Below are 17,723 nucleotides of genomic sequence, written 5' to 3'. Positions count from 1 at the left end.
ACTTTCTGTGAAAGCAACAAGGAATATCATAAAACTACCATGTAAATGAATGGGACATAAATAGCAGCTCAACATGGGCTCAATCAATGTATTTTACCAAAGATACCTTTGGGTTTCTATCAAATTTCAAGGTGCGAAGTCTCTTGCTTATCCACATTAGAGAGTAGAATGTGGCCTATCTGTAGATTAGAATGGCACGGAAAGGAGGTAGTATGAAGGACAGTTTTACGTAGGGAGAAAAAAAAAACTCTACATGAAGTTTACCTTGGAGAGATGAAGAAAATATGGTATTTAGCACTATTATCTGTTTTTATATCTTATTGAAGGGATTTAACCAAAAGATATAAGAGCAAAGTCACAAAAATCAGGAAAACAATTTTTCTAGTGATTTTACATTTACCTTAGACTATGGCTTCCTCTCAAGGTACATAGCAGATTAAAATTACTTTGTGACGTGACACTACCACCCTGCTTTCCCTTTTATAGCTCTCATCTTAAAATGTTTTACAGGTCAACACAAACAGGTAAAACAAAAGCAATCATGCTATTTTAAGTATACATTTTCCTTGGGCCTATTAAATTTAGAAAAGCATATTTACTCTTTCAAGTGGCTAGTTGTGGCTTGAACTGATTGCTTGATTAATCACTCAAACTCTGGCTCTAGACCATCTTATCCAGGTTCTCTTTTTAGTATACCAAAAACAGAGGTCATGAGGTTGCTTAGATCATGAAACTAAGGAAGGAAACCAAGCCTTTGACACAGAAAACAAGCCACACTTTCTAAAGCCAAGATCATCTCATGAGTGGATGGTAGTATTCTCCTACGTTTCTCTGACATAATGTACCCAAACTCTGTCACTAACAGCCTCATTGCAATACACTACACTTGACCAGCTGCCCCATGTGCAGGCCTCTCCAGTAGGTCCGATAGTCACTAATCCACTGATTAAACATTTTAAAACTGGCTTTGGTAAAACATGCCAGAAATTCCTTCAGAGTAATTAAAACCACCCTCTGTGTCAATAAACACAGACTGTGAAATCTTTCACGTGCAGAGGGGCTGGCTCTGACCCACTGGCTCCAGAACATTTTTTCTTAGATGGGCTTTCCATCATTGCAGTTGATTTTCACTGACTCATCCAGACCACTGCTCAGCCCCCTTATACAAAGATTGGCTGAGGTCAGAGATATCATCTTACCTTTCTTGTTTCGGTCAAGACATGAGAACCAAAGGGGCTATAAACCTAAGGGCCAGGCTGATTGCCGAAGCCCTTTCACCCAGATCTTCAGGTGAGAGATCTGAAAAAGGATTCTTGCTATAGAATAAATATGACAGTCACAGTGTTCACTGACCACTGCTCTTCCAGCATTCAAACTGATTTTCATTTGAAGAATTATTAATGTGTCTTCAAAGTAAAAGGAAGAACTCAGGTGGATATTTACTGCATTGATTCCCAGAGACTAGTCACACAGTAGACACTCCATGAATGGTTTCTCACCACAATGGCAGCTCTGTTGTTTTTATTATATAAACAATGTATCTATTTATCTCAACTGTCATACATTATAGAAAATATAAAAATAGTAGAAGTTAGTTAAAATTTCATCAGCCTGAGCTATCAATATATTTTGGTAGCCATCTTTTCCATAGAATTCTTTATGTACACGAACAAAATTTTATATAAGAGAAACCATAGTATACGTGCCCTTTTATCATGGATGAAGCTAACTTTGACTTTCTTTAAAATATAGAATTTTTTGTTTGTTTGTTTGTTTGTCTTTTGAGATGGAGTCTTGCTCTGTCACCCAGGCTGGAGTGCAGAGGTGTGATCTCAGCTTGCTGCAGCCTCCACTTCCTGGGTTCAAGTGATTCTTGTGTCTCAGCCTCCGAAGTAGCTGGGACTACAGGCATGCTCCACCACACCTGGCTAATTTTTGTATTTTTAGTAGAGATGGGGTTTTACCATGTTGACCAGGCTGATCTTGAACTCCTGACCTCAAGTGATCTGCCCCCCTTGACCTCCCAAAGTGTTGGAATTACAGGTGTGAGCCACTATGCCCAGCAGTGGTTTTTTTTCTGACTTCTTTCTTCCCCCTCATAGCCGATATTAATAAAGTTTCACATACTTTTTCTTAATGATATTATCATGTAATAACTCATATAACATGAATGAGGTTTCACTTAATAAATACCTGCTGAATGGTTAAAAAAATGAAAGAACACACACACACATAAACACATGAATGGATGAAAGAATAAATAATCAATTATTATCTTAATTAGCCAATACAGTTTCCAAGTGATTGAAGAAATCCCAGAGCACATCTTTTGACATCTCCCCTGCATCTTTAAACCTTAATTGGGGTAGGAGAACCTGGCTTTACCTGTTCAGAGTGACCTGCAAGTCTAAACTCCCAAGAAAAGAATATGTAACTGGCTGCTGTCCTAACTACAGAAATGCTATTAATCCACTCTCAAATTGAAATCAAATTCAAAAGCCATTTACTAAGCACCTGTGTGCCAAGAACAAAACTGTCCTTTGTACGATAAGCTAGAGGCAAAGATGTGGTGACTGCCTTCCCAAAGTGTCTGTCTTCTTGGGAGACGATGTGCAGGATCCGTCTCTTTAGCGCTAGCTGTCTGAACGTGGACCTCAGTTGCCACATTCGTTAAATGGGGAAAATGCCTATAAGCTCATAGGATCGCTGTGGTGATCAAAGAACTTCAGGAATTCGGGAAAAACTTCACAAAAAAATGTGGACTGGAGGCAGGCCTTGTAGGTACTAGGGAAGGAAAAACAGCACACATAGAGGCAGGGAAGCAGGAAAGGCCTGGAGTAGTGAGGACCCAGCACAAGCTAGCCTCAGTGCTTTGAAGATCACTTAGGAGAGACCTAGAAGACGACAGGACAGGCAGGCAACACCGAGGTTTACAAGCATAGGAGAAAACTGTGAACAGACTAATCTTCTTAAAGGGTCAAAGAAAAGTAAGGTTTTTTTTTCTGCCTTTTCAGCATGTGCCAATGTCTAGATCAAGGCCATTCATATGAGTGACTCAAAGGCAACCTGCTTGTCAAGTAATTGGGAGGAAAAAAAACCCTGGCTTGCATAATGGGCTCAAATCCAAGTTTCTAAGACTTATAGGAAAAATTCTGATCGGAAAATTTCCATCTCAAATTGTGCTGTGGAAGCTTAAGGACTGAGTAAGCATGTTGGCAGCTGAAGTACAATGCGATAATCAGACTGCTTTTGCTTTTTTCTTCCACAGTGCACACAGATTTTCAGGTCTTGGTGGGTCCTTAGCAAGTTTTTGATCTCTGACCCACAAGGGGTCAGATAACCTATAGAAAAATACATCTTGTTCACAAATGGAACTGCACCCAAAACTTTCCCTCTATATCCTATTAGGTGACCAGAGGGTCCTGACTTCTAAAGCATAGTATGTCAGTTTCACCCAGGCTAATCCTACAGAATGGGAAAAGGGATTAGAAATTAGTCATTGCAGGAGATGTCAGTTGGAAGCACTAAACTGTCCTAATCTCTTCTGATAGTTCAAGGTTCTGGGGAAGCTTTTCTCTGCCTTTCATATCTTCTCCTTTTAAACTAGCACCATTGAGGAATTCCAGGAAGCATGTCCCTACGGATCTGTGCTACTCTAATTAATCCCACCTACCCTTGGCTCCAAGAAAGAAGAGAAAGAGAATGAAAAGTAATTTTAATATTGTACCCCCAAATCTCCAGTGAAACTTGGAGTTTCTAGAAGATGCTTTAACCCTTTCAGTCCTCTGAAGGCAACTGGGTCACCTACTGACCACCACAAATATTTATCCATTAAACTGCCCATCTATCCATCCATCCATCCATCCATCCAACCATCCCTTAAATTTTATGTGCTTACTCTGTGTACAACTTTTAAAATATTTTATAAAATTTTTTAAATTAAAAAATGCCTCAAAGAGATTAATATTTTTATTTCAATACCCCAAGACATTTCAGAGAGGAACAATGTCCTAAATACTCAAGCCAAATGAATTGGGATTTCAAATTGACTCCCAACTGTAATCCCCAAAGACTGCTGAAATGCAGACAGCCAATATACTTTGAAAATGGACCAAAAATCACTCACTGAAAATATGGATAGAACACAAGTGGAAAAGGCCTTAGCAATTACAAAGGTACTCCTTGGGATAGCGATTTTAGAAGGCAATTTATTCCTATCATCTAGAAACATAATTGTTCATACTATTTGACCCAGTAATCCCGCCTTTAGAAACTTGTTCTAAAAAATAACCCAAGAGATGATTTAGAGTCATGCCATTATTTATCTGTCTCACAATTATTACAGCAAATATTGGAAATAATCTAAACTTCCATTTTAGGTGGCTGGTAAAATTATGGTTCAACTATAGAATGTTAGCTATAGTGGTAATTTATCAGATTTGTACTTTTCATTTAGATTAAGCAATAGTGCCAGTTTTGGGAGAAGACTAGAGGTGTCTGGAAGTCTCAAGTCAATGATAGTTAAAGTCTAATTTTTTCAGATTTGCATGGGTTCAAATTGTATTCAACCACACATAGTATTAACCAAAAAAAAAAAAGTTAGCACAGCTTTCAGAAATGTCAAATTTGTACCCCATGAGAGGCTAGCTCATTAAACAACCACACTAGTTGTCATACTGGGTCAATCATTCTTTGAAGTTACCTACTCACCAGTTTGAAGAAAATTAACATTTCTGGGTCACCAGGTTCCATATACTCATCTACAAATGATGCCCTGGAACCATGAAAGTAATTTTATTTAACATAGGTGGGCAACCGAATCCCAGGGAACAAACTACTCACCCATGTGCTTAATGGCAGAGGCTAAGAATTGAGCCTGCCTCTTCTCTCAGAAACGGTCCAAGTACCTGGAGCTTTGGGAGGTAGAAGGGCAATGGGATCAAATTAAAATTCAATGGCTGTATCTTTATGAAATTTCTTCGATCTTCACCCCATATAAGTTCCCTAGGATAAACTTAAGCACCTTGAAAATCTGTGACAACATGAGATGGAAGCAAAATATGCATAGAACAAAAGTGGAAAAGGGCCACAGTAATTACAAAGCTATTCCTTGGGACAGCCATTTTAGAAGGTCATTTATTCCTATCATCTAGGAACATAATTTTTCGAACCATTTAACTCAGTAATCCTGCCTTTAGAAACATGTTCTAAAACATAACCAAATACATGATTTAGAGTCTAAAACATAACCAAAGATATTACTTATCTATTTCAGGATTATTATAGTAAATATTGGAAATAATCTAAACTTTCATTATTAGGCGACTGGCAAAAGTGTCGTTCAACTATAGAATATTATAGAAAAATGCTAACAGTTTGTGTTTAGGGCAAAAGCAAACAAGCCCTATATACAACGCTGTTTTGCATATAATTCTAGCGTTCTCCATTCACTTCTCTCTGTCTCTGACACACACACACACACACACACACACACACACACACACACACACAGAGTCTGGAAGGAAATACGTACAGCACATTAAAAATGTTTATAATGACTGTCTCTGGCATAGCTAGAAGTAAATTTGATTTTCTCTTTAGACTTTTCTGTACAGTCCAAATTTTCATCAGTGAACATGTACTTTGTTCGCATAGAGGATTTTTCTTTTCCTTTAACAGGTTTCATATTCACATTCACGTGTGTTTTTAATGTATATATTCCCAATAGCATGCAAGCTCTGTGAGAGCAGGGTCTTGATTTTTTTAAATTTTATACCTAGGTTTTTTAGCACAGTACCTAATATATGAAAAATGTTTTAAAAATGACTACTGAGTCAACCACTGGACAGACACTGATTAGAAGGGATATGGTTATGTGTAGGAACTCTAATGAGCTGTCAAACACTCTGTTACATCTCTAATCTCCAGCTCACTTGTTAAAACAACATGCCACCTTCCTTGCATACTTTTGCCTCCTAACATCACACAAGACTCTGCCTCCAATAAGGAAAGCCATTGCCACAACTCTCTACCTGCCGGCATCCCACCGAGGCCCCACTTCTCCACTTCACCATTTCTGGTGAGGCGAGCTTCCCTCCAGCACTCACTGCAGCCACTCACTTGGAAGATTAACATTGTTTGAACCAGTACTGTGATCCCAATGCTTTTCTAGAATGGGGGTCAGCAAATGATGGAGGACAGGCTAATCCTTGATTTTGTAAATAGAGTTTCACTAGAATACAACCATGCCTACATACTATAATGGAAGAATTGAGTAGCTGGGACAGACTACTCAAGGCTATGGTCAACTAAGCCTAAAATATTTATTATCTGGCCCTTTGCAGGAAAAGTTTACTGTCCCCTATTCCAGAACATCGACATACTTTTACATGATGGAGTTAATACCAAAGTTTCATCCTATTAGGATATTCTTAGGCAATATGAGATCCAAAGTATATGTCTAAGAACTTTGTCCAGAAAAATTATTGTATTGTACCTCAATTTGCTTTTAAGAACATATATTTTTATGTCAGACATACCTGCATTCAAGTCCTAGGTTTGCCGATTGATACTGAGAAAAATGACACAAATTCTCTAAGCCTCAGTTTTATCATCAGTAAAGTAGAAATCTGTTTTCTCTTTCACTCCCTAAGTGCGTAATGAATGCTTTGTCCACAGATGCTATACTAGGAGATGGATAAACAATGGGGAATAAGATCTGAAGTCTCACCTAATTCCACGCTCATTGTACATACTTTTGAGGGTTGTTGTGAAGCTTAAATTATATATATACACACATAGATATATACATGCATAAACACACATATATATGCACACATGGGCATCTATATCATATATACATCATATATAGTGTACAATGGATACATGATACACAGTATATCACAGAGTACATGCAGAATACTTAACCCGATTCCTGCTACATTGCAGGCATTCAGTATATAGTGGCTCTTCCTCATCATCATAATTACAGCGGAAGCCCTTTTAACAGACCTCCAAGGAGCTGACTTTCCAAAATGAAAAAAGCCTTCCATTCCCTCTGTAAAACAGGCCTACAACATGCTTTATAAATACTCACAGATAATTGAGTAGGCTAATCTGTGGTACATAGGCACACTTCTGCTTTTTCAGGTTGAGCTGCATGTTTACTGAGAGCCATTTGTGTTTGTTTCCAGATCTCCTGACGCAGGTTACACTTGTTATTTAATTAAATATTATGGAAGGCGATGAGAAGAATAGTGTGAAAAGAAAGGATGATTGTTTCATATGAAAAGTCAGTTGAAGAATTTCAAAAGACTTGACAAAGAATTGTCAAATTAAAAGTAGGAGATATAAAAATTTGGGAATAATTATAAGAATCTAGGAGAATTCTGTAGTAAGATTGCTTCTGTGATATTTATGGTCTTGTTTAACCTCAAGGAAATCAAAATTGGGCATGGTGTTTGTCATTTGGGGTATGTTTCGTGCAAGAAAAATATTACCATCCCCAATCAGCAGATCCATACTCAAAGGTGAGGCCTTGATTCTTCATCGGGCCTTTCTTTGAAATTAGTAAATTTGGTATATTATTTTCTATGACTCCTTCCCCTAACTTTTCAAGTTCACTGTCAACTTGGTTTCAAATGCATGGAGTAGAAGGATTCTTTTGTATTTGTTTATTTCTCATATATAAACAATAACACGTTGCCTAGTCCCCTGCCATATTTTTGTAGGCAAGAAAACACTCAGCAAGATGAAGTGACCTGCCCAAGGCCACAGAACTAGCACAGCCAGTGGTGGGTTTAGAGCCAGGTAGGCTCTGATTCCACCACCTCAGCCACCTCATGATAATAGAGAGATAAACAGGACACAGTCTCATGCACCCTGGCTTCTGTGGTTAATTACATTTTGAGAAGGACTGAGTGTCACTTGCCCAAATAGATGGAAAGGTGTTTGAGAACAAGACTATACTCTTATACTTCACCATATGACCCAGCACATCCTACATAGCACTTGGCAATAAGTAATTTTTGTTTGAATTGATAAATTTTCTTTCCTACTTTGTAATAATGGGAGAAATTGGGGCCTTCCTGGTTCCTGAAAGAACTATGTTCCCTTGGAGTTTATAACCCCCTCCATGGAGTATACAATAGCAGGAGAGAAATGCTACTGTGCCTGTCAGATCATGTCACTGAGAGCTTAACCTCATTGATTGGCACTTGCTCTTCCCCATCAGTGTGGCAAGATGAGCAGCGCCCTGCTCACCAGATGGTTATTTGTTCCACCAGCCACCTTTGCTGCGTCCCTGATTCACTCCAGCCCAGGACCGTCTCCAGCATTCATGCTGCAGGGCAGCTCCTGCCAACAACTTTGCCAAATGGCTCCTCTCAAAGTCATGGCTGCCCAGACAGACTGGCTCCTCCATCTGCAGCAGCTTTTGGCAAAGAGAAGTTTCCCTTTCTGGCTCCGCCTCTTGGCTGCACCAGAGCCTTCTTGCCAGAAGGATGCTCTGACCCATCAGGAAGTACAGCCAGACCTGGAATTTCTGGAGTCATTAAAGCCTATTCCCGTGTTTTCCCTGTCTCACCCCTGAGTAGAACATCAGAACATACCAAAGAGATCTAGATGATCACAAATACAGAAATAATGCCTCATAGAAACTAAGAGTCAGAAAAGTCTGTAGAGAGCATGTCTTCCCTCCCCCAACTTCAATCTTATTATAGTTGATTAGGAAACTGAAGCCCAGGGAGTAAAAGTGACTAATTATGGTGGCAGGACTGGAATCCTATCCAGGTCTTGCGATGTGCGTTCCACATTACTGTTTACAATACTGCATTGCCTTCCCATTTTCCCTCAGTTCATTTTCAAGTCCTTGGTAGAAATCGGACCCCTGTATTGATTTATTCAGAAGAATATTTTTTTTAGAAAAATGAATCATCTTTTCTCTGTCAACATCATAACTGTGCTTTTAAATAGGGTGTTCACATACTCTATTGTGAAGAATTTTTGCCAAGTTTAAGAATACATGGTTTGGAATCAGGCAAACCTGGATGTGACTTCTGTTCTACTCACTGTGTGTAACAATGGACTAGTAATCATATCATTCTGCTTTAACTTTTCATTTAAAGGAGGATAAGAACAGTATCAGCCTATACAATTAAATTGGATTACATGAGCAAAATACTTTAAAGCTCAAAGCCGGTACCTGGCATACAGAAAGCCCTCTATAGCTACCAGCAATCATTATTATTTATTAACATTCAAATCCACAATGGTTTTGGAAGACACAATACTGGGCACATATAAATAGAAATGCCAGGTATTCTCATTCTCTACATTAGGAAATTCAGGTTCTTGAGTTTAAATGACTGATCCAAGATTACACAGAAAACAAACAGAAGACCAGAGATTTCTGATGTTTTTCTTGCCATTTTGCTAAGAAATGGGAATGGTCATCTCAGCTTTAAGGGTAATAAAATCAGGAAGGGGAACATTTAAGCAAAAACACATCTACACAAATAATCACTGCAGCATTTTATGTAACATAAAACCTGGAAACAATTTTCTATCCACAGAGAACTACTAAATAAACTTTGGTACAGTCATACTATGGAGCACTGTGCAGCCATTAAAAGGCACAAGACAGATGCTGGTGTTCTGATATGGAAAGATCTTGAAGGCATATTACTAAGTAGGAGAACAAACAGTGCAAATAAAACAAGCAGTGTGTATTCATTTATGCAAACATCCTCCCCAACGATATACCTGTACATGTATATTTAAATGTATGAACAGAAAGACGGCTCTGAGGAAACCTACCAACTACTGATAATGGTAACCTTTGGGTAGAAAAGTAGGATGGGCATGGGATGGAGGAGATTCATGCTTTATCTACCTATCATGCTTGAATCCTTTTAAGTAAGAAAGAATGTAGTATTATTCTACTTAAAAACACAAAGGCAGAGGGAAATGTGAATGACAATAGTGCAGTTGGCATTAACCTACAGACCTCCCAACTTGAGTATCTCTAGCCCTAACCTGACTTCTACAAAGCTACATGAACAATGTCAGTCTCACTGAGTTTCCTGTGTGGCTCTCCCTGCTGGTAAAGCCCTTCCTGGTGGCATTTTGTATTTAGGCACCCAAGTTCTGTCTCTTAGACTACTGGGAACTCCCAGCAGCATCTTGGTGCAATATTCCCCAGTAGAGACATTTACAGCTTTGCTACCCTCTATACCCTTGTGTGTCTGTAGAGGGACACAAAGCTGATCCCTTTACATTAAGTGGAGGAAGTGGCCTGCCATTCTGTGACCATTTAAGGTTCATTACTTAACAAGGATTCATAGCAGTATGATATGCAATGCCTGATGGAGGAGGTTTCCAGTTCCCCAGTGTTATGGACCAAATTGTGTTCCCCTCCACCCCAATCTATATGTTGAAGCCCTAACTCCTAGTGTGACTGTATTTGGAGACAGGTCCTTTAAGGAGATAGTTAAGATTAATGAGGTCATAAGGATAAGGTCTTATAGGGCTGGTGCCCTTACGAGAAGAGAAAAAAGTGGCAGAGATTTCTCTCTCCCTTTTCACACTTGCGTACAGGAGAAAGGCCACATGAGGACCCAGCAAGAAATTGGTTATACATGGAGAGACTTTACCAGAAACCAACCCTGCTGGCACCTTGATCTTGGACTTTCCGATTCCAGAACTGTGAGAAAACAAAATTCCTATAGTTTAAGAAACCTAGTATGTGGTGTTTTTTTTTTAATGCAGTCTGAGCTGACTAATGCACCAAGCACAAAGGCCAGTACACCTGAAACACATCCTCCCACAGGTAAGGTACTCTTGGTACACTCCGTCCAACAGATCCCATCCTTCTCATGTTAAAGCCTGTTCATAGGGGCCCCTCTAGATTCCTAAACTCCATACATCATTTTTCCCCTTACCCGAAGACCCCCCTTCATTTAACATTTGTTGTAAGCAATCAAATCTTTTACTTCTAAAGCACGGAAGTGAAAGTCTGACTTCCTCTATATATGCACACACCCCTTCCCATTACCCAGGATGACCCTTTCTCCAAAGAAAGCTATGAACATTGACTATTAATATTTCCCACTATTAACTCTTTCCACAGTGAACTTGGAGCAGAAGAACTCAAGTGTTGCTGGGTTATTTCTGACAAAACTCCTAGTGGACTTATAAAAATAATCTGTGCTTTCTGTGAGATAGTTTTATTGGGGCTGACTTTCAGCCTGATTCTAGAGTTCTACTGGAGAGGCAAAAGAAGGAAATTTGGTGGTAAGATGACAAGTTGGGTGAAAGAAAACTCATCTTCTTATTAATGGAAGATGAGGGGAACCAGCTGGAGAGCCACTCTGGCCAAACATCTTCATATTTATGTGCAAAAGGACATCTGCCATCCCACAGCTGCCTCTGTCATATTCCCCTTGCTGTGGCCCAGGAGAGTGGGTGCCTAGATGGCCCATCTCAGCTCAGCCCAGGAGCTGCATGGCTACTGTCCTACACTGGGGATGAGTGACATGGAGAAAGCTATTCAAAAAAACTCCAGCTAGTTCTCACATCTTGATTGCTCAATTCCATAACATTTTTTTTTCTTTTCTTATTACAGAACAGAAGAAATCTACAGGAGCAAGTCAGCTAAGGATTCTGTGCTGCGTCAGAGAATTCAGCTCCCTCCCTGTGGAATAATGGAAAAGGCCCAGAGATGTGCACTGCTGTGCTAGGAGAAGATGGGTCAAGTGAATCCAGCAGCAACAAGTAGGCACCAAGGGGATACATGTGGAGAGTAGAACACAGCTTGCATGTTCCCAAAAGATCCTGAGAGGCATGGGTGGGCAAAGAGCATGTGCCTAGAACCACACAGTCATGGGCTCTAATCTGGTTATGCCACTTACAAGTGAGTATGTTTGTAATACACATGTGTTTGTTACACAAGTTCCTTTGGTTCTCTGTATTTGGTTGCATTAAACCCATTTTTAAAATAAGAAGTTTCCTCAAAATTTCTTATTTTAAAAATGGGTTTAATGCAACCATACTTTCCGGATTGTTGAAGGAGATTAAATATAAGAAATACCTAGGAAAATGCTCAGAATGGACAGTACTCATGACACCTTAGTTCCTTTCCCTCAGCTAAGTGTCTAAATTGGACCCTTATTTCTTCTTGCATATAAACACCAAAGTCTTGGAATGTCAGTCTACAGCTGTGCTATTTTCATTCAGCATTACCAATATTTTGACAGGACTGGCCTAATATTCACCCCAGGTTTACTGGTACATTTCTGACTAGCACTCATAGAGGGCTTGGGATTGCCCCTGGGGACCTGGATGCTAATAATAAATACTTGCTAGTGATTTTCAATGCATTCTGGTTATTATGTTTAGTAGCAGAACATTTCCCCATCCCCAGAAAGGTCATTTATAAAAGTGTAAGGCAGCTCTTCTCACCTCCCATTTCAGGTTTCTCTGAGAACAGTGGAGAGCGCAAACATTCATCCATATGCATTGGAAATAGCATTCTGATCCGGCATTTGCATACAAATACCAAAGCAACTTAAGGAGCCATGAGGCAGCTCTCCGTCATATGACACTACCTCCTTTTATTTTTTCAATGCCTTCCCAGCATCTTCATATCAAAAGCCATTTTCATGTACCTTCCCAGCCTTATTCAGCACATCTTCCTTCTTTCTGGAGCGTATATGGAATGGTGGATGAAGGAGGAACCTTTACTTTCTCACTGTTATTCTCTGTGGCCCTAAAAATCTAACGCATTTCACGAATCACTCAGTTCTCAAGTTTGGAGACCCTCTAAACTCAACTCATCCAAGACAGGACTCTTCTTATTTTACCACATTGCTGAGAAATGGCCATATGTTGTAGTATTACTTGAATAACGTCAGTGTGTGGTTAGGTTACCAAGGCCCTATTCTATTATGAGGTACTTTTTTGTTATGATTTCTTCATACCAAGCCAAGATCCACTTCCTTGTAATTTCTCACTCATTGTTTCAAATTTTGCCCTGAAACGCTCTTATCTGAGGTATCTCATCTATCCATACAGTTTTAAGTACCTTTCGTATGCTGGTGATGTTTAATCTCAAATTGATTATCCATTCCAGGTCTTTCTCTTGAGCTTCAGACCCAGAAATCCAATTGTCTACTTGTGAAGTCTCACTGTGAAACTAGATGTCTCACAGGCTTCTCGAGCTAATCAGTTTTCAAAGTCTGTTTGCCCTTTCGGTGACAAGCCCCATTATGCATCCATTTTCATGGCAAAATTCTGGGAGTCATCCTTGATATCACCTTCTCCATCTGCACCCAATCATATCAAGTAAGTCCTATGCATTTTTTCTCTATTATGTATCTCAAATCCATCTAATTCTCTCCATCTCTACTGCTGCCACCATCCCGGAGCACACCATGACCTCCTAATTATTTCCCAACTTTCATTACATGCCTGGGTCTCTAACCCCATCCTACCCAGCAGCCAGACTAAGCTTATAAAAAACCAAATCTGATCATATTTCCATCTCCTCCAATCGAAATCTCTTAATGGCTTTCCATTCATCTTTGGAGAGGGTCCACACTCCTTGTGGTCTGCAAGGCTTGATGTGATCTGGTCCTGAATAGTTCTCCAGTCTTTTTTACCCCAATATTTTATTGTGAAAATCCAACGGAATGCAAATTGGGAAAAAAATACAGTAATTATCCATAGACTCACTACCTTGATTTAGTCCTTAACATTTCATACTTGCTTTATCATATGTCTATTCATTTATCCATTCCTCTATCCTAGCATTAATCTTTCTTGCTTTTGGTACATTCTAAAATGAACTACAGACTCCAGTCCCGTATTTGTCACTCTTCTTCCTGCTCCCAGCCATAGTTAACTTTCCATTCCTTGAATCAGGCTATTTTATCTCTGAACATTTGTACCTAATGTCCCTTCTACCTGAAATGCTTTCAGCTCTTGTTGATTGCAGATTCATCCTTTAGTTCTCAGCTTCACCTGTCTCTAAGAGGCTGTCCTTGAACGCCTAATCTAAATTAGATCCACCTTTCTACCTTATGACCCCAAGGCACCTTGTGCCTTTCCTAAGTATCACTTATCACAATTGGTAACTATATATTTATTTGCAAGATTATTTGTCTAATACTATCTCCTCTGCTAGATTGAAAGATCCATGAGGACAGAGACCATGTCTATCCTGGAACGTCCTGTATCCCTTCTGCAAAACCTTACTGTTTGTTGAAGGAATAAAAGGCTGAATGAATCCATAATTGAAAGGAGCTACTCAGAACTGTAAACTTATTCTTCCTTTAATATGTATAAACAAGATAGTTTTTAAAAAAGGCTTCTGAGGGAAGGTGCAACCCACTTGTTGCCAGAATATAACCAACAAGTACATTAAGTAATAACAATAGCTATAATGAATTAAGGCTGGGCTTTGTATTAGTCATGTCCCGAGTGCTTGAGTGCTTTCTCTGTATCAAATAATTTTTCTTTGGCATGGGGTCTATTGTTAGTTCCATTTTCCAGCTAAGGAAACTGAGAACAGAGCAGTTATTTTAAAACACCCCATCTATGTAGAATATTCAGTCTGTGGCCCCATTTGAAAGTAGGAAGATTAATCTAGAAAACTCACAGACTGCTATAATGGAGATAGGGTTTTACTTGGCTCTAACAGAAGCCTAAAAATACAGCAGGAAACCCACATATAGAAAGATTTAAGAGATGAATCCTTGGTTAGAAAACCTGGAGTTTCATATCAAAAAAAGAAGAAAGAAACCAATCAAACCGTTGTGTTGACTTTATTTTTGTGGGAAATTTCAGCCCACCCAAGTCCCTTCCTCATATATAACCCCATACACACACTTCAAATTATCCCTGCAAAGGATTTTATGCCAGATGGAAACACAGCTTACACACCAAGATAAAACCATTGCAATCTTTCCCATAGTAAGAGCTGATAGTTAAAGGAAAATGAAGCAGTGCAGAATTTCCTAGTGGGAGAACCTGGCCTTCAGACACTGGCTTGAGTTTGAAGACAAGGTTTTCCACTGACTGTGTGACTTTTGGCAAATTAGTAACATCTCCAGTCCTCGCTTGCATCAGTTTCCTTATTTGAAAATGGAAATAACAACATCCATTTAACAGGGTTTAGATATACTGAAATGCTACACATAAAGAGCTCAGCACAGTGTTTGGAACATAGAAGATGCTCAAAGTTGTTAACCTTAAAAGAGGAGGAAGGATAGGGAAAGGTAGGGGAGGGCAGTAATTTTCATGCTCAGAATTAAAAAAAAAAAGAGTCCTAGGAAATTTATTTAATAAATGCCATCATGCATTATTTTGAAAGAGGGGGAGAGAGAGAGAGAGAGAGAGGGACAGGGAGAGAGGAGAGAGAGACTGAGAGAGGGGAGCTTGGGTGAAAGTGTCCTTTAGCGTTTGCATTGCTCTTAGCTGGATGAACTTGCCTGCAGCCACCACTTACAATGCAAATTGAGTTTAGAGTCCTTCACACTAACTACACAGCAAAAATCTTTCAGCTTTAAATAGAACACTGCAATGTGGAATGATCTGAGCAAATGGAAGAAAAATTCAGAAATACATGTAAGGAGATATTTTGGAGGGAAAAAAAAAAGAACAATCTGACATAACCGAGCAGGTAGGAGGAAACTGTAGAAATATTAAAAGATACAGAAAGGCAAGATCTGTAGAAGGACCTAGAAGCTAATTTCCCACCCAGTAAGTGGATATAAGTTCATAAAGGGGAAGAAAACTTTTGGGGCAAGTTCCCAGGGAGGAGAATTTTAACAAAGATTCTTTTGATCTGGTGCTCTTTCAAGGTATGCTAACACGTCTTAAGGTATTGGAGGAACAGGGACTCTTCCCCCTCTGGAAGCAAAATTGCATGAATCTTCCCTGAAACAAATAGGTCAAAACCATAGAGAACTTCTTGCTCTATCCAACTTCTGGTATTTACATCATTTAAGTTATATTTTCCTTTTATTTCTATACCTTCTCTAAGATCAGATTTTAAAACCTGGAAGCTACTGTGAAATAAACGTTTGTTAGTTTTGAGTGTGTTTAGTATGTGTGTGTGTGTTTGAGAAAGAGAAAGAAATCTGAGAGGTTGATTCTTACATGTCGGAAAGCTCATTGCTATAAACTCATATCTAATTTTTGACTATATGAACCTAGCTTTCTATCCAGAATCAGAATTTTCAAAAATGCAATAAAAATAAGAACAAAGGTAATATCCAGGGCCCTGAAAGCAGTAAAGAATGTCATTTTTAACTGATTTCTTCACAATTGACACTCCTATACACATAGCTCCACTTTGGGCATTTTCTCAGCTTGCTAAGTTTCACTTGCCTGCATAATGTAATATACAAGAAAACACGAAGGCGGCTCTCTTTCTTTGTGGTTACAAACAGAAAGAAATATTCCCCCATAAGCTAACAGACTCAAGGCAACTTCTCTCTTGGATGCCATGCTTAGATACAGAGTTAGTCATATGTTATCAGGTCACTGAGTCAGTGACAAAGCACTAAGACTGAGGGAGAACATCTCACAATCAGGTTGCCATCATGTGCAGAAAAAGAATTGGTAAGTATGGTGCTGTTTAGGGGAGGGATGGTCTGCACATCTTAAAAGCCATCTCTAAGCTCCTAGAGGCCAGAGCTTACAACCCTGCTTTATCTGTCTAGCACCATGGGCATACTAGGCTTGATGCTCTCCAAAAATGATGACAAATGGAGAATATACTTTCAATAGCACTGGGCATTCCTTCTAGCTAGAACTTCCAGAGATGCTTATAGAAGATGCCACCTTTGCCCCCAGATGTGTGTGTATCATTTTATGTCTTTCAGAGCTTGAACCCTTTTACTCCCCCCCATCACATTTCTCTAGGCGTCTTTTGATTTAAATATTAATTAAATATTACAGAAATTTTAGCATCTAAGAATAATAATTTTAAATTAACACTCCTTGAAACATTGTCCTAAAGCACTTCCACATACATCTTCTCGCGTGGATATTACAATGTGGTAATGTAATACTTTGTATGAGTGGCTAAGGATAAAGGCCTACAGGTAGAAAATGAAACCAAAAATGCAAAAGTTTTGGCTTTGGGAGAAAAATGCCTCTACTCTCTATTCACACACAAAAGGCAGAATGAGATTCCACCTGCTGACTTTCCCTCCCTGCCCGCAGAGCACTAGGGCTAAATGTCAGAACAAGCTGGGAGAGGGAGAGACGACAATTTCACCTCTTGGCAAAGCTCAGCCTGCTGAACCCTCTTGCTTTCTGCTGGCTGTTGATTCAGCAGAAACTACTGCTGCAGAATTCATAATGGTGATTTTTAAAGGCCCCACCGACCGCGTTGCTCGCCCCACGTGTCAGCCTCATTCGCTGGCCGCCAGAGCACGATTTCCCCAGCCACCTTTTTATTTTTGCTAATACACTTCCAAAAGAAAAGAGGTTCTCCCGTTTGCAAAGGGCCTTTTGGGATTTTGATTGTCTGAGCAGGTAACCTGGCCGACCGGGGAGATGAATGGGCAGGAAATGAAACCATGCCCTCCCTGTAGCCACTGTGAGACACAACATCGTTTCTCTCAGGGAGGGGGGACCAAGGTCCTACTGGGCCCCTCCCTTTTTATCTCTCCCGAAGACCCCTGCAAATATCTTGGGGGAGGGGTCATCTGCCT

General features: G+C 39.6%; 1 protein-coding gene across 16 annotated transcripts in view; it reads right to left on the bottom strand.

Moving 5' to 3' along the window:
• Positions 1 to 17,723, bottom strand: part of PPP2R2B (protein phosphatase 2 regulatory subunit Bbeta) — a 504,947-nt gene that overhangs the window by 280,093 nt on the left and 207,131 nt on the right. The window lies entirely within an intron of this gene.

The sequence above is a fragment of the Sapajus apella genome, unplaced genomic scaffold, assembly GCF_009761245.1.
Source record: "Sapajus apella isolate SASKATOON/1434 unplaced genomic scaffold, GSC_monkey_1.0 scaffold71, whole genome shotgun sequence".
Classification (NCBI taxonomy): domain Eukaryota; kingdom Metazoa; phylum Chordata; class Mammalia; order Primates; family Cebidae; genus Sapajus; species Sapajus apella.
This window is presented reverse-complemented; position numbering and strand designations above follow the sequence as displayed.